We start from the raw sequence: 14,670 nt of genomic DNA on the forward strand, positions 1-14,670 counted from the left end.
CACATTCTTTCAAAGAAAGTTCCTGTTGGAGAAAAACGATCAGACCAACTAAAGATAAAAATAGACATGGTGAATTTTTGAACGTCAAACTCTGTGATCTTTAGGCTAAACAAAGAATTATTGAGAGTCAATTTCCTATACAGGGAATTTACCAAATGCCTACATTTTCTAGAGTCAGTAGGAGACTGTGAGAAATGACGCAGAAATACTAAGCATGATACCATTTGAAGTATTTAATATTCTTAAATAAGAAGATAAATCTTGTTTTTTTCCTGGCAAACAATTTTAACAGTAGCTGAGATTTACTGAATATTCTATCTGCGTCAGGTGTGTGCTAAACGTTTTAAGTGTGTTATTTCATTTAGTAGATCGGGGCGGGGGGCGGTGATCTGGCTGCAACATCTGTCAACCCATTAATCGCCAGCGTTGATTCTGCTGATCTGGCTGGCTAAGCGGGTGTCCCCTTCCTCTCTCACCTACTCCATGTGTGTCCCTCCAGAGCTGCAGGCTTGGTTGAAGAGGACAACTTCCCTGATAGAGGGAGACTATTCTTCGATCGGGGGTATGTGAGTAGCTGCCCTCCCCGGCTAGAACCTCCAAACAAGCTTACTTAGAGCTCACAAAACTGTAGGAAGTTTGATAACGCTATGATCCCCATTTTGTAATTGAGGAAACTGACTTAGGGAGCTTCTGAATCTTGGCTTGGCTCCTCAACTGATCGGCTGCAGAGTGTAGACCCAGCCAGGTCTGTCCTATACCAAATCCCCATGACTCAGCTGGGCATGGAGGAGAGAGACCTCTTGTCACCTCTTTTGAGTTTCCATTTAGATTCTGCTTCTGTTCTGCTTCTCTTATTATAACTGATATTCTAAAGGAAAAGTTTCCTTGGTGAAAACCAACATGATGGCTTCTGGCCCAAACCCATGGGTGGGGTTGTTAAGTTTAACCAACTCTTTCCCTCACTCCCACCCCTTCTGGTACCTTTAGCAGAGTCTTGATTTCTACCTAAAGCTCCTAAGGAGGCTCCAAGTGCCATCATCCTTTAGGGGAGGGAGGGAACTTGCAAGACAGAAAGACTTTAGTAATTCTGGTGAATTTAGTGGTTTGAAAGCAGAACATTTTTTGCTCTTTAAAAATCAATAGGCTTTATTTCTAGAAAACAGAGTTGCAACATTAACCAAATAAAAATTGTAATGCGCTGCCCAAACATAACCAGTTTTACATAGTAAAACCCAAGGACGGTCAAAGGGCACGTGCAGTTTAGTAGGTATTAGTTTTACTTTATATTATGGATATATTTTGACAGCATTCCTCTTTGTTTCTCCACACCCTTAAATATATCTGCATAGGAGCCCAGTCATGGCTGCGGGTGCAACAACACATAGTGTTTTGCTGAGAATCTGCTATGTTCTGGACCTGTACTAAGAATTTTACACTCTTTGCTCGTTTAATGCCATGGTGAACTTCTTTTCTTCTTTTCTAAGGGTAAGGGCACTATTATAAATAATCATGGATGTGCACAAAAAATTAACTATATTTATTACAATTTTGTTTTATTTTACTCAGTTTTTAAAGGTGGATTTTCTTGCTGGAGAGGGAGGTAATTTTGGAAATCAGAATTGACACAGAGGTCCTCAAGGCAGCTGCTGCTGCTTCTTAATCATAAAGCTGTACTGCGGCCAATTGGAGGCTCGGGACACTCCTGTTCCCTCACTTTGAAGCTCTGTGAGGTTCCACGTTAGGATAAACAGCCAAGCACTAAGCACCCTTGCTGAAGAAGAAGGGGAGCCGCTCCTCCCTCTCCGCCTTAACAAAGGAGTGACTGGGGATGAGTGCTTCAAACGTGTGTTATGTTGAAGACTTCTGATTAACAATGAAACAGGTTATCAGCACTGTCCTTTTCCCAGTATCCTTTCTGGAAGAAGCACAGTCATTAAAAGTACTTTGCTTTGTGGTTGAAATGGATACTTTCATGATGCCAGCTACTCTGTAGATCACCTGTCAGGTATTACATGCAACATTATTACTTCACCAGAAATCAGACTGTGATCACAGTGCCTATCTGTGAGCACAAGCTACAGTCTGCACACATTTTCTGGACATTCGTAATTGGTCCCAGTGGATGTATCCATCGCCACCACCTTACCTGGCAATGCAATGTCAAAGGTGGAGTGGGTTGGGGACTAATACTGAGTGGGCTCTGCCACACTATGATCCAGAATGTTCCAACTCTGGGTTCTGAGGGATTTGGTTCCCATGAAGAACTCAGACATCAGCAATTTTGCTTGGAAAGAGTTTATTCACTTTGGATTTGGTGGATATGGAGGTTTTTGTATGGTGATTCTGTGTTTAGATAAATGCTTAAATATGAAGAGCAGAGAAAATCACTATGCCTTCTTGTGTATCATACTTTAGAGAGGCGAAGACCAGGATGCAAAGGATAAAAAGAATCTGGATTAGCTCTGGGATTTGGGTGAAGTTCAGCAAAGGGATGTTCCGGTAGGGTACAATAGCCAGGAACATGGGTTCTTAAGTGGGACCACCTAGCACTGCTTCCCGCTGACTGTATTCAACTTTTTTAAGCCTAAAATTCCCCTGCAGATAATAATAGCAATTAACTCATTGGGTTGTTTCCAGGATTAAGTAATATAATCTGCTTTATATAAAGTAAACATTCAAAAAAGGGTTCACTACTTTTACTTTGGGATATTTGCATATTTCGAAATTTCCAAAAGTTTTAAAAATATGGAATAAGAATCAACTAATGCATGCCTGTAATATCATAATCCAGATCTAATAGCTGCTAATTCTTTTTATAATTTTTTGCATTTACAAACATAATCAAAGAGAAAAAACTTTGCACATCAAGTTGCATCTCTTTATAATACTCCACCTAGTCCTAAGCCCCTTTTTGCCCTCTCAAGAAACACTCACTATCATATCCCTCTAGCTGTTTTATATTCTTCTCCATACTTATGATTACCTCCCAAATAGTAAGTAGTATTTTCTAGCACTTAACCTTTTACATCAATATTACTCACTAGAAGTATCATCTGGTAGCTTGCTTTTAACATTTATTCTAATGTTTTTGATACCGATAAATAGAATTAATTTATTTAAACTTTTGCATAGTATTTCAGCATATACATAAGGCACAGTTTTTTTTCATTTGATAGATACTAATTTTTTCCACTTAATTTTTTTTTTTTTGCAATTACAAACAATCTATAGCAAATATCTTAGTGTACGTCTTCTTAGAGTTCTTCTACAGAGAATAGATAGACACAGAATTGTTGGTCTGTAGGGCATGTGTATTTTCAGCTGCTTTACATATTGCCAAATTCCTCCCCTAAGTTATATTAATTTGCCCTCCCGTCAGCTATATACTCCTATTTTTCCTCATCTTTTTAAATATTTGATATCATCAGAATATAAATTTTGCCATATAAGGAACATAAAATGGAATTTCATAGTTGTTCATATTTTTTATTTCTTAGAGCTACTCTTCCATACTACAAAGTTGTCATATAAGTCAGTTTGGATCTGTGGATTTAGAATAGGGGACATTGGAACTGGGCCAAGAATTTGAAGGACAGCCTGAGACATAAGTTAAGTGGACCAGGATGAGTGTCAAATGGCTTGACTCATCAGCTTTCAAACTGTGCTGTACTGGTCCCATGAGCATCCTTGGAAGGCCTTCAGGGGTCTGGCAGTGGGGGTAGGTTGGGTCCCAGAAACAAAAGGGCAGGCAGAGCAGGGACTCTGAGGCTGTTTCAATCAGAGCATCTCTGCCTATATCGGTTTTGTGGGCTCTTGTATACAATTTCACTTGAATAGCGTGTTCAGTAGGTAAAATAAGTTTGAAAACCAGCAGATAAGAAGGAAGACAATAGACTCCAAAAGAAGATCAGAATTGGTCAAAATGACTCTCATAATACTACTAATTTTTTTTTTGCATTTTTTCAATTCTTATTTTTTTATGGGTGTTCAGTGGAACTTTCCAGCAGCTATAGGCTGTGTGATATCACATCAGATAAAATGCAGGAGCAGATATGAGCATCCAGCTGTTTCTTATTAAGCCAAACTCTAAATAAATTTGTAAAAATGTAAAATAATCCTACACTTCTCATTATCTTTTTTTCTTTGGAAAATGTATTGTTTATGTTAACATACAATGGTTCATTTTTATTTCAAAATAAGTTACTAAATTAATATTTACATACTTAATTTTAATTTCAAATGCTGTAAATGCTGACAGATATAACCTTCAGAAACACAAGCTTTTTGTGTGCTTACTATTTTCTGTCAGAGCATAAAGGGATCGTGAGACCAAAAAGTTTGAGACTCTCTGATGTAATAAAAAGAGATTAGGCATTTTCTGGGAGGATCTTGTTGGAGGGAGATTGGGATCCTATTGTCAAGAAGCTGAGCTTTGGATTTCATCAAGGTAATCACTGATATACAAATGTTCAGACCTTCCAGACTGTGGAGGTGGGTGGAAGAACGGACTGGGGGTAACAGACATGGGAGCTGCTTCTGAGGAGAACATGTGATAATGTGTCCAGAATTGGTGGGTTCTTGGTCTCACTGACTTCAAGAATGAAGCTGCGGACCCTCTCGGTAAGGGTTACAGCTCTTAAGGTGGCGCGTCTGGAGTTTGTTCCTTCTGATGTTCGGATGTGTTTGGAGTTTCTTCCTTCTGGTGGGTTCGTGGTCTCACTGGCTCAGGAGTGAAGCTGTAGACCTTGGCGGTGAGTGTTACAGCTCCTAAGGCGGCGCGTCTGCAGTTGTTCGTTCCTCCCAGTGGGCTCGCGGTCTTGCTGGTTCAGGACGGAAGCTGCAGATCTTCGCGGTGAGTGCTACAGCTCATAAAAGCAGTGTAGACCCAAAGAGTGAGCAGTAGCAAAATTTATTGCAAAGAGTGAAAGAACAAAGCTTCCACAGTGTGGAAAGGGACCCGAGGGGGGTTGCCACTGCTAGCTCGGGCAGCCTGCTTTTATTCTCTTATCTGGCCCCACCCACATCCTGCTGATTGGTAGAGCCCAGTGGCCTGTTTTGACAGGGTGCGGATTGGTACGTTTACAATCCCTGAGCTAGATACAAAGGTTCTCCACGTCCCCATCAGATTAGTTAGATACAGAGTATTGACACAAAGGTTCTCCAAGGCCCCACCAGAGCAGCTAGATACAGAGTGTCGATTGGTGTACTCACAAACCCTGAGCTAGACACAGGGCGCTGATTGGTGTGTTTACAAACCTTGAGCTAGATACAGTGTCGATTGGTGTATTTACAATCCCTGAGCTAGAAATAAAGGTTCTCCACGTCCCCACCAGACTCAGGAGCCCAGCTGGCTTCATCCAGTGGATCCCGCACCGGGGCTGCAGGTGGAGCTGCCTGCCAGCCCTGCACCGTGCGCTCGCACTCCTCAGCCCTTGGGTGGTCGATGGGACTGGGCGCCGTGGAGCAGGGGGCGGTGCTCGTTGGGGGGGGGGGCGGTGCTCGTTGGGGGGGGGCGGTGCTCGTTGGGGGGCGGGGCGGTGCTCGTTGGCGGGGGCGGTGCTCGTTGGGGGGCGGGGCGGTGCTCAGGCATGGCGGGCTGCAGGTCCCGCGCCCTGCCCCGCAGGGAGGCAGCTGAGGCCCGGCGAGAAATTGAGCCCAGCGCCGGTGGGCCGGCACTGCTGGGGGACCCAGTACACCCTCAGCAGCCGCAGGCCCGGGTGCTAAGCCCCTCATTGCCCGGGGCCGGCATGACCGGCCGGCTACTCCGAGTGCGGGGCCCGCCAAGCTCACGTCCACCCGGAACTCCAGCCGGCCTGCAAGCGCCGCCGCGCGCAGCCCCGGTTCCTGCTCGCGCCTCTCCCTCCACACCTCCCTGCAAGCTGAGGGAGCCGGCTCCGGCCTTGGCCAGCCCAGAAGGGGGCTCCCATAGTGCAGCGGTGGGCTGAAGGGCTCCTCAAGTGCCACCAAAGTAGGAGCCCAGGCAGAGGAGGCGCCGAGAGCGAGCGAGGGCTGTGAGGACTGCCAGCACGCTGTCACCTCTCAATAACAACAGCCTTCTAAGCTGTGGATGAGACAACATGGTGAGTCCCTCTAAGCAGTGAGACTGTGAACGCAGGGCCAGTCTCCAGGCAGAAGACTCTGAAGCCACAGGTGCTCAGTATATCTGTCTGTGCTTTCTCCGGGTCTGTGTCTTTTTGGGATGGGGAAGGAAGAGAGGCTTCTTTCCCTCATCACGGCACCTTCTCCTAACTCCTACAGGGTAGCTTTTATTGAGTTTAACTCCTGTCTTAGTCTTTGACACATTCCCTTCCCTCTGGAAAAAAATAGTATCAGTTTTCTGCCTTGAGCATTTGTCAAATATGATAGTGGCTCTCCCACAGCAGTAAGATCCTCTGTACCAGCCATAGGTGATGCACCAGATGACTATTCTAACACCCTCCATGTCCGTCCCGCTCCCCTGCTCATGGCTGAATACTCGCCTGGTTCATGCACCACCTGTCTGAGAATTGGCTAAATAGAGAAGACACTGACAAGGTCTGTCCTCCTAGGTCAGACCTAGAGTCCTCAGATGTGTGTAACTCTTCAGATGATATTCCAAAAATGCCCTGAGCCTCTCATTCCTTCACTGGATGGTTTGAGTCTGCTTTCTGGCAACGTGTGGGGTGAGGGAATGAGCAGCTCTGGTCTGAACTCCATGTGGCAGACGTCTGAGGCTACCTTTAGCCGTTCATTCATCCACCTGTGTAGTCCTAAAATGAACAAATGCTTACAGAGCCAGTTACCATTCTAGGTACTGAAAATGCAGCAGCAAACACAACAGTCAAAATACCTTGGCTGGGTGCAGCGGCTCATGCCTGTAATCCCAGCAGTTTGAGAGGCCAAGGCAGGCTGATTGCTTGAGCTCAGGAGTTTGAGACCAGCCTGGATAACATGGCGAAACCCGGTCTGTCCAAAAAAATTAAAAAATTAGCTGGGGGTGGTGGTGCACACTTGTAGTCCCAGCTACTCAGGAGGCTGAGGTGGGAGAATCGCTTGAGCCCAGGAGCTTCAGTGAACCCAGATTGCACCACTGCACTCCAGACTGGGCAGCAGAGCAAGGCCCAGTCTCAAAAACAAAAAACAAACAAACACAAACCCTGTGCTTGCCTTCTAGTAGGAGACACATTCAATATACAAGATAAATATATATAATATATATAAATATATATAACATATTGTGCATACTTAGCAACCTTTGTCTCTCTTGTGAACAAAGGAGAAATCATGGAAGTCAAGTTTACATCCAAGGTGGCTGGACAGACAATATGTGTTCAATGGCCAAATATATTCCTATTTTATTTTGTATTTTGAGACAGGATGTCACCCTGTTGCCTAGGCTGGAGTGTAGTGGTGCAATCATAGCTCACTGCAACATCAAACTCCTGGGCTTAAGGGATTCTCCCACCTCAGCCTACCAAGCAGCTGGGACTACAGGCACCTGTCATCACATCCAGCTAATTAAGACAAGAGACCTTGTCTCTACAAAAGAGACTATGTTTCCTAGTCTGGCTTATTTTACGTTAAGAACTTGTTCCTTTGGTCCATTATGGCTAAGAGCCAGGACTCTTCCCCTAAACAAAACAAAACAAAACAAAACACAACAACAAGAACAATAAAACTACTTATTAAGGCAGAGGACAGGATGGCTTACTGTCTGGGCCATTCCAAACAGACATCACACCATGTGTGGTACAAAACAAAAAGATGTCGGGACCACACTGTATCAAAATAGATGGCCATCTGATATCCCCACCATGCTCCGACTTATCTCAGATGCCTTCGTTAGCTCATGCTAGTTAAGAGTTAATCGTACATGTGTTATGCATGTAAATGCAAGTGACACACCTTCTACCTCTGGCCAAAGAATCTTGTGCCTTGAATATGTGGGGACCCAAAGGAAAGATCATGAGCAAAACAACGATGACAACTAACGCACACTTGCCTTTTGGGTCTCAGTTTGAAAGGAAACACTTGATCATGAGGATCTGAGTTTCTGACTTCCCAGATAAAGGCAGCAATTTCTCATTGCCGCTGGTGCTGTGAGGGTGCTTCCATGGGCCTGCAGCAGGTGACTGGCAGCTTTCTGTTGTCCCTTCCGCCTCTCTCTGGAGCAATTTCCTGCTGCTCACCACCACGTAACCACAATAACTGCTGGCAAACCATGACCCACAAAAGTTTGCTGCCAGAAAACTGGGAGCCGCACCCCCTGCCTATAGACATTGTTTCTTCTCTTGATCAAGAATCAAAGTATCGTGAGGCCGACACTGTCGGTTGCCAACCAATAACCACCCCACTGTCCCAGGAAATGTCAGATACTTGCTTTTCCAGGCTCCCTTGCATGGTCCAAGCCTAGAGAATGAGACCTGAAGGAAAGACTTTCTTGAAGAGGGGGAGTGGGCGGGGCAGGCAGGAGGAGGGATGGGAGTGTTGGATAGCTTCTGAGAAAGATGATTTTTTCTGTTTCAGCCAGGGGCCCAGCAGGAAACAGAGGCTCACTCAGACAGCAATGAAGGATACTTTCATAAACAGATTATTTACAAAGATTGGAGCAGGGTGAAGGAAAGCCTAAGGATGGCTGAGGGAATCCTCTGTGGGGCTGGAATCATGAGGGAGCCATGGCCACTCTTGGGCTGAAAGGGCGAATGGGGAGTGGTTATTGGAACCGACAGAGACCAGCCTGGCTGGGGGAGAGGGTGGCCTGCAGTGAGGGAGCCAAAGGCAACAGGAAGCCAGGGATCGGAAGAGCCCACCCCAGCCCAGGAAGACCAGCTGCTAGGGCACAGAGAAGGAGGAGGAGGGTGGAAGTTGGGCATCAAAGGAATCAGAGAAAAATATCCAAGATATTGCTTACGAGAGGGAGAAAGATAGAGAGGGCGAGAGACCTAGAAGTAGTTCCTTCCCTTCCTTCAGCACTTGTCATGGGAGACCTGAGGACTGACGATACCTTGGAGGGGATTTTGTACCTATGTGGGGAAGGTGGAGAAAATCTCGAGCAAATCCACCTGAGGCTGCTAGGCTCTGAGACCATCTCCTCTGTCCTCAGGCTGTGTGAACCACGTAAGTTCCTGTTGTTTAAACCTCATTCAGTTAGGGGTTTACTTGCTGCCAAAAGCATCTTAACTGATGTAATCTTCTAAAAAGAAATAAGGAATACATCTTACGTACTAGAGCCTCTTTTCATGTATTTGATTTAGCTCTTTCAACAAGTCCATCAGCTGACAATCATGATTTATTTATTTACTTATTATTATTATTTTTTTTGGTGACAGAGTCTTGCTCTGTCACCCAGGCTGGAGTCCAGTGGTGGGATCTTGGCTCACTGCAACCCCTGCCTCCTGGGTTCAAGCAAGTCTCCCTGCCTTAGCCTCCCCAGTATCTCAGATTACAGGCACCTGCCACTATGCCAGGCTATTTTTATTTTTGATTTTTGTATTTTTTAGTAGAGACAGGGTTCACCATGTTAGCCAGGCTGGTCTTGAACTCCCGACCTCAGGTGATCTTCCCACCTCGGCCTCCCAAATTGTTGGGATTACAGGCATAAGCCACCATACCTGGCCTCTTTTCTGTTTGTTTTTTGTTTTTGAGACAGAGTCTCACTCTGTCGCCCAGGCTGGAGTGCAGTGGCACTATCTCAGCTCACTGCAACATCCACCTCGCAGGTTCAAGCGATTCTCCCACCTCAGCCTCCCAAGTATCTGGGATTACAGACATTCACCACTACGCCCAGCTAATTTTTGGTATTTTTAGTAGAGACAGGGTTTTGCCATGTTACCCAGGCTGGTCCCGAATTCCCAGGCTCAGGCAATCCGCCTGCCTCGGCCCCCTAAAGTGCTGGGATTTACAGGCGTGAGTCACCACGCCCAGCCCATGATTGTTATTATTCCCATTTCAGAGATGAGGAAGCCAAGGCTGAGAGAGTCCAGTGAGAGGTGGAGGGCTAAGCTGGGTCACACCTGTGACTCCCTCATGATTTCTCTTGATTCTCACTGTCTGGATTCTTTGAGTGCTTGAGTCTTTCCCTTCTGTGTGGCTGAGAAATCTCTCCAACATTGAATGGTTTGTGTGTTGACCTTAGTGAAGTCTACCTGGACCCCACTTCTGTAGCTCAGAACATTCTGGAGTCTTCGCTCACTTTATGAGGCAGAACTAGCTAGTGTTACTATTTCACTTTATTGTTCTAGGGAGAACCCACTCCGACCACTCAAAGGGCCACTGGGATATGAATTCTCCTTATTTCGGAGCTGGGGAGGTCCTGTGTGTGCCAGCTCAGCTCACTGATTTCATCATTTATTGGACAGTTATTTGTTGAGTATGGACTACATTCCAGGTAATATTCTAGTTGCTCAGCATATAGCAGGGACCAGTTTAGCTTGTGTTCTTGTGTTAGGTAAAAACCAAACAGACAAATAAGCAAGACCATTTTGCATGGATAAGGGGTCTAAAAAATGTAACATAGTAGAGGCTGGGGATGGAGAGGAGGATGCATTACACAGGAAGGTCAAGAAAGTTCTCTGAGGAGACATTGGAGTTGAGGGGAAAATCAGGGTAGAGAGAAAGGAGGAATAAAAGACCCAAGATGACCTTTGATCATCATGATCAAGGACCAGAAGAAGTCCTCTGTAACTACAGCTCAGGGAAGAAGGGTGGGGAAAGGACTGACAAAAAGTCAGGCCCTGGGTGCTCTAGGGCCTCGAAGACCATGGAAGGCTTGGAAATTTATCCTAGGAATAAGAGGAAGACTGGGTTGCAAAGAGGGGATGATCTGATTTTTATTTTATAAACAGCATTCTGGCCTCTGGATGGGGAACAGTCCGGGCGGGGTGAAAGTGGGATCAGGGAGGCCAGGGAAGAGGCTCTGCTGCTTCTAGATGAGAGAGAGTAAGGTTGGGCCAAGTGGCTGCAGCAGGGATAGAGAGGCATGGACAGGCTTCGGGTATGATTTCAAGGTCAAGTGTTGGTAGCAGAAAAGAATGGCAAAAAAATAAATAAATAAATAAATAAAATTAAAAAAAAAATCAATGACAACTCAGTCAAACCCTTTGGATTGAATGCTCCACCAAGATTTTTGCCTGTGGGTGTCCTTTAAACTAATGGTGCCTTGGCAACTGATGTCCCCTCTATATCAGAGCCACGTCTCTGCTGGGGAGCTTTCTAACTTGAGCGGGAATTAGGATCATAGAATTTTTGACATTGATGAGATTGCAAAGATTTTCTAAGCCAACTCAATAGGCGAGCAGAGGGAGGCAAAGAGATTAAGAGATGTACTTGTGGCCAGGCATGGTGGCACGCCTGTAATCCTAGCACTTTGGGAGGCCAAGGCGAGCGGATCACGAGGTCAGGAGATCGAGACCATCCTGACTAACATGGTGAAACCCCGTTTCTACTAAAAATACAAAAAATTACACGGGTGTGGTGGCGGGTGCCTATGGTCCCACCAGCTACTTGGGAGGCTGAGGCAGGAAAATGGCGTGAACCTGGGAGGCAGAGCTTGCAGTGAGCCGAGATTGCGCCACTGCACTCCAGCCTGGGCGACAGAGCGAGACTCAGTCTCAGAAAAAAAAAAAAAAGAGATGTACTTGTCGGAGAAATGAGTCAGAATTGGACAAGATCTCAGAGCTACTTTTGCCTGCCCAGAATCTTCTAAAGGGATTGCATTTCCTAAACTTATCTTTTGCTTCCAAGCAGAAAACAGCATAAAAATTTAATAAACAAATGGAAAAACACCAACTCACAAAAAAGGAAGTTCTCAATCTTGTGAAGTCTTACCTAGTGATAGCTCCGCCAGACACTCCAAAAATCGTAACAATTTGCATTGATTCATTTTTTTCAGCAGCACAACTTGTAACAGTTTCACCAGCTGACTATGGAAAGGGCAGCTATCCGTTCATTTCTGTCCAGGTAAGTGTGAGAAAGTATAAGCTGGTTGATTCTTCTTGTAACCAAGATATGCCAATTCTAGACACATTCCTCAGCCTGTATTTTGGCCAAATCCATAGTATTGATGTGTGTGGCTTCAAATGGGCAACACACTTCTTTGGCAAGAAGTCACTCCCTTTATAGCCGAGTATCAAGCAATTATAATGCCAGTATGTAGAGGCTCAGCAGAATTGGTGTTGAGAAATGTGTTGGCAATTTAAAGACAGCTTAATCACATAATTAGATGGCCAATAATAGCTACCATATTTTGAGTGCCTGTTAGGTGCTTGGTGCTTTATATATCTGAACTCATTTGAATCTCCTTATAATAGGTGTGTGGAGTGTGATAGATTGAACCTCATGCTCATATTTGCCTTCTGTCCCACGCTTTTCATGCTCTCTCTGAGTGGAATACACTTTTCCATCCCGTTGATGTTGGGCTTGGCCAAGACACTTGCTCACTTGCTTTGGTCCATAGAACATGGGTGTGGGTTTTATCTTTTTCTTCAGCAACTACTGCTGGAAGAGGCTTATTCTCTTTACCCCACTTGAGTTTCTGACTTCTTCCATGAAAAGGGTGTGCCCCAGGTAGCCATTACTCCTGTAGCCTGGGTCCCAGAATGAAAACCCGGAGACCAAATCTCCACTTGACCCAAGATCTGCAGTAGCAGAGCTCAGTTAAGGTCAGCAGAGATCAGCTGAACCTCAGCCAATCTACACCAGCTACATCTCAGTTAAGGTCAGCAGAGATCAGCTGAACCTCAGCCAATCTACAGCAGCTACATCTCAGTTAAGGTCAGCAGAGATCAGCTGAACCTCAGCCAATCTACACCATCTACATGAGTGTGAAATAAGTTATGGTGCTATGAGCTACTGAGGCTTGAGGTTGTTTGTTACAGAACACAGTTGCAGCAACAGCTGACTAGTACATTAAATGTGTGTTGTAACTATCACAGTATTCATGATAAAAACAAGAGTCTTAGAGTTGCTAATGATATTTCTCAGCTCAACACCAAAGGAAGGTGGCTCAGATCAAATTGTCCCTTTCAAATCTTGTGCCCTCTTCTCTCAACAAATTGTTCTTTTTCTCCTCCCTCACAAGAGGAACACACATTTTATTATTTGGTCTGCTATTTTTCTTTGTTGCTGTTGTTGTTTATAAAAAGGTACTTACTTTCTCATAAGATCCACACTGTGGCACAAAGTGAAGGAAGTATTAAGTATATAGATTGAGATAAAAGATTGCCTACATATTTTATGTGTCATTTCTGTACTAAATTATATTGTGAGCCAGGTCTGAAAAACATTATTTCTGTTTTGTGGAAACATTAAATTTAGCCTTTAAAAATTAGCACTGTCTCTATTCATGATGTAAAACATCATCCAGAGAGGTGAATATTATTCTCCTCAGTTCATGAAATAAATTAAGACAGATGGGTGATTCACTTACTTTTATTTCCTAGCCAGGTAATATATTGATTTTCCCCCTTCTTTTTCCTTTTAAATCTAAAGAAAAACTTCAAATAAAACCTAATTACATCACTCTGATTCTGAACTCTTCTGGAAATTACAGAGCTATCAATATTAAGTACACTTTACACCAATTTGGAAATCTATTTTGCTCAGACATATGCCCAGCGCCACTCTGATTTTTGTGTAATTGAGCTCTAAAAGGTGGTATAATGTGGATTTTCTAATTAGCTTATGCTAAGTTAGTTGGGATTTAAAAATGTGAAATGGGAATTGGACTGACACTTAAAGGTGAAGGTATTCACATAAGAAAATGGAAAGAAAGTCAACAGGAAGGCAGCTCTGTCCAATTAGACCAACCCAGAGGGTCCAGGTTTTCAGATACATGTGGATGTTTGGACTATGGGAATTGCAGGGAATTTCCAACTTGCCACTTGCACAGAAGTGACCCCCACCCCCTAATTCTTTCAGATTCAGGTTTAGAGGACTTCCAGGTAAAATCGTTTCCCAACATTGAATTTGAAAATGAACTGGGGCACTACTAATCAGCTGCAGCCAAGACAACACCACAGACCGCTCCTCCCCGGAGCTCTAGGATTGTTCTGTGTGCACAGAGAGGCCTTGGGCCCAGTTCCCCCTTCTGTCTCCTGTTCCAATTCCCTAGGAGAAGCACATCAAGGGGAGAGAGAAGGTGGCCTATTTTTTGTAAAGAAATCTTGTACTTGGCAATTCTGGTAGAGAGCTCTCATCTCAAGGAAAAAGAGGGTGGGGAAATCGTCATGGCTGAAAAGGAGAAGCAAAAGGCTGGACGCTCACGGTCTGCTGACTACTAATCCTGACTGTGCACTGTCTCATTAAGAGACATTAGGCAAATCCTCCATTAGCTGCTTTTCATGAAGGGGAGGAGGTGCTGAGAGACAGGAGGCTGACATGCATAGTCCCAGCTTTTGAAAAAGGGGAAAGGGGATTTTGCATACTATAGACCTGCGAGCTTAATGTCAATCCTGAGTGAAACTCTGGAATGGATTATTAAGAGGACGGTTTGTGAGCCCTTGACAAAAGGAAGTGGTGGTCTTAGAAGCCAGGATGGATTCCCTGAGTATAAATCTTGCCAGATTAATAACTTCATTTCCTTTTTGGATATGGGTTACGTGTCAGGGAGATGAAGTGTGTATGAACTTCTGAAAGACAATTGATGTGGTCTCTCATGAGAACCTTGTAAGATAAGGTAGAGAAATGCAAATT

The sequence above is a fragment of the Pongo abelii genome, chromosome 16 (genome assembly GCF_028885655.2).
Source record: "Pongo abelii isolate AG06213 chromosome 16, NHGRI_mPonAbe1-v2.0_pri, whole genome shotgun sequence".
Taxonomy (NCBI): Eukaryota; Metazoa; Chordata; class Mammalia; order Primates; family Hominidae; genus Pongo; species Pongo abelii.